This window comes from Hemitrygon akajei, chromosome 11, assembly GCF_048418815.1.
Source record: "Hemitrygon akajei chromosome 11, sHemAka1.3, whole genome shotgun sequence".
NCBI classification, from domain to species: Eukaryota; Metazoa; Chordata; class Chondrichthyes; order Myliobatiformes; family Dasyatidae; genus Hemitrygon; species Hemitrygon akajei.
Window position 1 is genome coordinate 5,549,524 of NC_133134.1, and position 7,365 is coordinate 5,556,888.

The window sequence follows — 7,365 nt, forward strand, 5'->3', positions numbered from 1 at the left end:
TGTAAATTGTCCTGTGATTAGGTTAGGGTTTGTCAGGGGTCGCTGGGGTGGTATGGCTTGGGGACTAAAAGGTCTAGTCCGTGCAGTATCGCTAAATAATTAAAAATTTTAAAAGCCATCAACTTTTGCTTTCGATATACCCAGTGACTTGGCCTCCACAGCTGCGTGTCTCAATGAGTTCCACAGATTCATCACCCTCTGGCTAAAGAAATTCCTTCTGTTCTCTGTTCTAAATGGACACCCCTCTGGTCCTAGACTCCCCACTATAGGAAACATCCTCTCCACACCCACTCTATCTAGGCATTTCAATGTTTGATAGTTTGCAATGAGATTCTCTCATTTTTCTAAACTGCAGCGAGTACAGACCCAGGGCCATCAAAGCTTCCTCATTCTTTAACTCCTTAATTCCCAGGATAATTTTTGTGAATCTCATTTGAACCCTCTCCAATGTCAGCACATCCTTTCTTAGATAAGGGGCCAAAAACTGCTCACAATACTTCACAAGCAGACTGATCAATAGAGCCTCATCATTACATCCTTTTATATGCCAGTCCTCTCAAAATGAATGCTAACACTGTATTTACCTTTCACACCACTGACTCAACCTGCAAGCTAATCTTTAGGGAATCCTTCACTAGTTAATACGATTATAACTACATATTAATATCGCAGAATAATTCTGCATGCATTCACAGTCGGATCTGGTTCGCTGTGCATGGACGTGCTTTGTCCATCCCACCTTTACAAAGCTGTTTTGCCTCCTGTAAATGAGGGAAGATTTGCTCCAAATATGTGGCTCATGGCCTTGCACAGAGTCGATGGGCTGAAGGGCCTATTTCTGTGCTGCATGGTCCTGTGACTGTTTGCATACCCAAGGTGTTGCAACATCTTTCCAAATGGAACTGATATTCACCTTTGCGTCAATGACCAACATGCATTGGGTACCCTCGCCTGGATACCAAGCAAGGCTGCCTGCAAATATCGCCAGGCTTCTGGCACCAACATAGCATGCTCACAACTCACTAACCCTGACCCATACATCTGTGGACTGTGGGAGGAAACCAGAGCATCTGGAGGAAACCCTTACTGTCACAGGAAGAACATTTAAACTTCTTACAGACAACGGCAGGTATTGAACCAGATCTTACAGCTGACACTGTAAAGCATTATGCTGACTGCTACGCTACCATGCCATCTTCATGCTCTCTGATGAGTCAATTTCCATCAACTAACCCCATCCTAGAAATTAATAGCTCCTGCCATTAACACTGCTGGTGGGTCTTGGGGCAATTCACATAATACTCATCCAAGAAAATATCCTGGATTAGATAGGCAAAGACAAGAGAACAGGAGCAAGAACTCTCTGAAATGGTTTGGTTTCAACAAACTCAAGAGTCCCACCAGGAAAACACAGACACATTGACTGTTAAAGATCAGATTTATTTATGCTCAGTGGCCACTTTATTAGGTACACCTGCTTTTTAATGCAAATATCTAATCAGCCAATCATGTGGCAGCACCTCAATGCATAAAAGCATGCAGACATGGACAAGAGGGTCAGTTGTTCAGACCAAACTTTAGAATGGGAAAAAATATGATCTATGTGACTTTGACCGTGGAATGATTGTTGGTGGCAAATGGGGTGGTTTGAGTATCTCAGAAACTCAGACATAGAAACATAGAAAATAGGTGCAGGAGTAGGCCATTCGGCCCTTCGAGCCTGCACCGCCATTCAGTATGATCATGGCTGATCATCCAACTCAGAACCCTGTACCTGCTTTCTCTCCATACCCCCTGATCCCTTTAGCCACAAGGGCCATATCTAGCTTCCTCTTAAATATAGCCAATGAACCGGCCTCAACTGTTTCCTGTGGCAGAGAATTCCACAGATTCACCACTCTCTGTGTGAAGAAGTTTTTCCTCATCTCGGTCCTAAAAGGCTTCCCCTTTATCCTTAAACTGTGACCCCTCGTTCTGGACTTCCCCAACATTGGAAACAATCTTCCTGCATCTAGCCTGTCTAATTCCTTTAGAATTTTATACATTTTATTTCTTTATTTCAGACCTATTTCTTTACTTAATGTTGATGCTAAAATTTTATCTAAACTTTTGGCCCATAGAATGGAAAACATTATGCCTTCTATTATCTCTGATGACCAGACTGGATTTATCAAAAATCATTATTTTCATTTTAACATTCGTCATTTACTGAATGTTATTTATTCTCCTTCTAAAAAAAACTTCAGAATGTGTGATTTCTTTAGATGCCGAGAAAGCCTTCGACCAGGTTGAATGGAATTATTTATTTAAAATATTAGAAAAATTTAACATTGGATCCAATTTTATTCAATGGATTAAATTACTTCATTTAACTCCCACTGCACAGGTTCTTACTAACTCTCAGAGTTCTAAACCATGTAGTCTCCAACGTGGAACCAGACAAAGATGTCCTTTGAGTCCTTTGCTTTTTGATTTGGCTTTAGAGCCTTTAGCCATCGCATTTAATAAATCCATTGACATCTCGGGTATTTTAAGGAGTGGTATCACACATAAGGTGTCGCTTTATGCTGATGACCTTTTGCCTTACATCTCTAATGTGGAGTCCTCTCTACCCTCAGTAGATAGATAGATACTTTATTCATCCCCATGGGGAAATTCAACTTTTTTCCAATGTCCCATACACTTGTTGTAGCAAAACTAATTACATACAATACTTAACTCAGTAAAAAAATATGATATGCATCTAAATCACTATCTCAAAAAGCATTAATAATAGCTTTTAAAAAGTTCTTAAGTCCTGGCAGTAGAATTGTAAAGCCTAATGGCATTGGGGAGTATTGACCTCTTCATCCTGTCTGAGGAGCATTGCATCGATAGTAACCTGTCGCTGAAACTGCTTCTCTGTCTCTGGATGGTGCTATGTAGAGGATGTTCAGAGTTTTCCATAATTGACCGTAGCCTACTCAGCACCCTTCGCTCAGCTACCGATGTTAAACTCTCCAGTACTTTGCCCACGACAGAGCCCGCCTTCCTTACCAGCTTATTAAGACGTGAGGCGTCCCTCTTCTTAATGCTTCCTCCCCAACACGCCACCACAAAGAAGAGGGCGCTCTCCACAACTGACCTATAGAACATCTTCAGCATCTCACTACAGACATTGAATGACGCCAACCTTCTAAGGAAGTACAGTCGACTCTGTGCCTTCCTGCACAAGGCATCTGTGTTGGCAGTCCAGTCTAGCTTCTCGTCTAACTGTACTCCCAGATACTTGTAGGTCTTAACCTGCTCCACACATTCTCCATTAATGATCACTGGCTCCATATGAGGCCTAGATCTCCTAAAGTCCACCACCATCTCCTTGGTCTTGGTGATATTGAGACGCAGGGTAGTTTGAGTTGCACCATATCACAAAGTCCTGTATCAGTTTCCTATACTCCTCCTCCTGTCCACTCCTGACACACCCCACTATGGCCGTGTCATCAGCGAACTTCTGCACATGGCAGGACTCCAAGTTATATTGGAAGTCTGATGTGTACAGGGTGAACAGGACCGGAGAGAGTACGGTTCCCTGCGGCGCTTCTTTTACTTCTCAGTACTTCTTTTACTTTCTGAATTTAGTCAGTTCTCAGATCTCCTGGGATTTTCATGCACAGTAGTTTCCAGAGAATGATGTGAAAAACACATTCAGTAAGTGCAGTTCTGTGGGTAAAAACGCCTTGTTAATCAGAGAGGTCAGAGGAGAATGGCCAGACTGGTTCAAGCTGACAGGAAGGTGACAGTAACTCAAGTAGCCATGTTACAACAGTGGTGTGCAGAAGAGCATCTCTGAATGCACAATACTTCGAACCTTGAAGTGGATGGGCTAAAGCAGCAGGAGACCACGTACATAGACTCAGTGGCCACTTTATTAGGTACCTCCTTGCTAATAAAGTGGCCACTGTGTATTTGTCAGGATTCAGTACTTTCTGAAAAGGATCATGTGATGGGAAGGGGTACATCAATGTAGATTTCTCCTCTTGTGTTCCATGACTGTCATAGCTCAGTCCTGCTGCTGTCTGTGAGGAGTTTCTACATTCTCCCCATGACCACTGAGCTTCTTCCGGGTGCCTAGGTTTCCTCCCACATTCCCAGTTCGGGTTCGTCAGTCATGGCACGCCATGTTGGTGCTGGAAATGTGGCGACACTTGATGGCTGCCCCAAGCACATCTCCCAACACAAGCAAAGCATTTCACTTTACGTTTCCACGTATAAAGCTAATCTCTGAAATCTCTATTGATGAGAGAAAGCTATATTTCTGAAGCACCTTGTAGAGTCTCAAAAGCTTTTCCAACCAGCCAAGTATTTCAGATGTGTAGCCACAGGGTGATGAGGTGGAGATACGCCTCTACCAAAGGAGGTAGAAGATGCTCCTTCCCTCCGCCAGCCTGCAGGTCACCCTTGGGCAGGGTGCAGCACCTGCTTAGTCCCCCACTCCCAGTCACAGTCACGTAAAGACATGGGAGCAGGTGGTGGATGGTCGTATGAGCAGCTGGTGCATGTTGCAGGTCCTGGTTACGCCAGGCAGACAATCTCTGAAGAGCATTGATAATGACTGGGGTCACCCATCTTGTAAAATCACTGACATAACCAGTGCCAGTGAAGAGGGCAATGGTTCTATTTAATATCTATTTATATAAAACCTGAAATCCTTATTCTTCGCAAACATTCATGGAACAGAAAAAAACCCAAAGAGTAAATGACAGAAATGGAAGAACCTTAAACCCCCCCCCACTGCAAGCAGCAACAAAGGCATCAACCCCCTCCACCCACTTTCCCCAGCAAAAGCACCGAACCCCACCATGCATGCAATAGCAAAGTCCCCAAACAGACCCTTGATCTAGAGTCAATCAAAAACTCCAATCCATCCTAACACTTCAGTATCTCAGACAAGCTCTCTCTCATCAGCGATGGAGAGAAGTCGCTCCTGCAACAAACGAGAGCAGGGGACCAGCTGTTTCGACGTTACAGTCTGCCATGTCGCTTCTTCGAGTCCCCCGAGTTGAGGACCAAAAGGCTCTCACTCACCATCGAAAAGATTGTGGGAGAGAGAGAGTGTACAGGGGCCTTCTTCCGACAGCAGTGCATATCGCCTGCTGTGTTAATGTTTCAGTCTCCTGCAACGCTTCAGTCAGTGACATTGGCGAGGAACTGGCTCATTCACAGGGCCACACCCTGAAGACGCATGTCTTCCAGGCTGCACCTGGAGCTATCGAAACACCAGGCTGCTTAGAGAGTCCACAAACGAGAACCCATCGGCCATGGACAACCATAGTTTGAACTATAGCTGTAGATCACAGACTCCAACAGGACCCCAGTCACCATAAAAAGAAATGAAAGACAGGAGAAAAGAAGAATAAACTGTTTTGTGGAGAAACTGTAAGATGTCACCTCGGTCTGCAAAACCTCTGACATCAACTTTTCTAGCTCTTCCCACTACAAGTAAGAACCACTTGGTCACAGGCCATGGTTGCCTACGGCAGGTAATGGTGAACCACTGTTGTGCGGACTCGATAGGCTGAACGCAGAACACTGCAGCCTTCAGCCCACAATCTTCTGCTGACCTTTTCACCTACTCAAGATCAGTACAACCTTATGTAACCCTCCAGTATTCTATCATCCGTGTGCCTATCTAAGAATTTCTTAAATGCCCCTAAGGTATCTGCCTCCACCACCACCCCTGGCAGGACATTCCATACACTTACCAGGCTTTGTGTAAAAAAACACCTCCTCAGAGATCCCCCCGCCCCCATACTTTCTTTCATAGCTTTAGATTTATGCCCCCTTGTATTAGCCATTTCCTGCCTGGAAAAAAGTCTCTGGCTGTCCACTCTCTTATCATCTTGTACAGCTCTATCAGATCATTTCATTGTTTGTCACCCGAGCTTGCTCAACTTCTCCCCCTAAGAGATGCTCTCTAATCCAGGCAGCATCTTGGTGAATCTCCTCTGCACCCTCTCTAAAGCTTCCACATCCAGAACTGAACACGATACTTCAAGTGTGGCCTAACCAGCGTTTTATAGAGCAGCAACATTACCTCATGGCTCTTGAATTCAATCCCTTGAATAATGAAGGCCAACACACCATACACCTTCTTAACTACACTCTTAACTTCCGTAGCAACTTTGAGGAATCTGTGGCTGTGGATAATTGAGTGTAATGTGGGAAACAAAGTAGCCATGTTGTGCACTGTGAGCTCCCACGAGCTGCAATGTAATCATCAAAATAAGTTCAAATGAGAAATAATTCATCCTGGGGCTGATAGACATTGTCAGCTATCAAGAAATCACAACACGGGAGCATGGGACCCTAACATTCATAATTCCCAGCAGATTCAAACTCCAATTCACAGTTCAAATCTAGAGGGATAAAGTCAGCATGGTCAGAAGCTCCATTTTACCTTTGTTCTCAAGTTCAAAGTAAATATTTTATCAAAGTACATGTATGTCACCACATACATGTATATACTAGTATACCACATACTAGTATACCTCCTAGTGGGTATACTCAGTAAAAAGAGACACTATAGAACCAGTGAAAAACTGCACACGGCAGAGACCGATAGACATCCGATGCGTATACAAAAAAGTATATATAAAATCGATATCAAGAACACTAGTGTAGAGTCCTTAAAAGTGAGGCCGTAGGTTGTGGGTGCTGTTGCATGAATGAAGTCGCCAGAAAAAAGTACTGGCAGGTGTAAAGCAGCTTCTTTACTTGACAAAACAAGGTACAGCAGGCAACATATGGAGACGCTTTCGGTGGAAACATGGGCCTTGATATTATATGTGCCAAACATCAAACGACAACTCCATATTTACAATGTATGGACATTGCTTTCTTTGAAACGGAACAGAACCTTCACATCTCCTGATTCACCTCCCCACCGCAGATATCCAAATGAATTTTAATCAGCGTTGTCTGGACTGGGATTCACAGCTCTTAGGAACTGATTGTTCAAAGCTGCACTCCAAATTAAATCTACATTTTCGATCTAACAGTGTTGGGTTGAGTGAAATTATCCCCTCAAGTTCAGGAGCCCGATGGTCGAGGGGTAATAACTGTTCCTGAACCTAGTGGTGTGGGACCCAAGTCTCCTCCCTGGGGATATAGGCAATATCGTAACGCCTTGTGAGAAAGAACCATTAAACAACTGAAGCAGAATAATAGATTGTAACACCCACTGGAGGAGAACGCAAGGATCAATTTATTGCAACAAGCGCTTGTAAATCAAAGGTCGCTTCCTCAGCTCTTAAGGTAGTCCAGTACTTGGGACAACGCTAGCCAATGGTGACCCGATCTCGGATCAATTCCAACACTCACACTGGG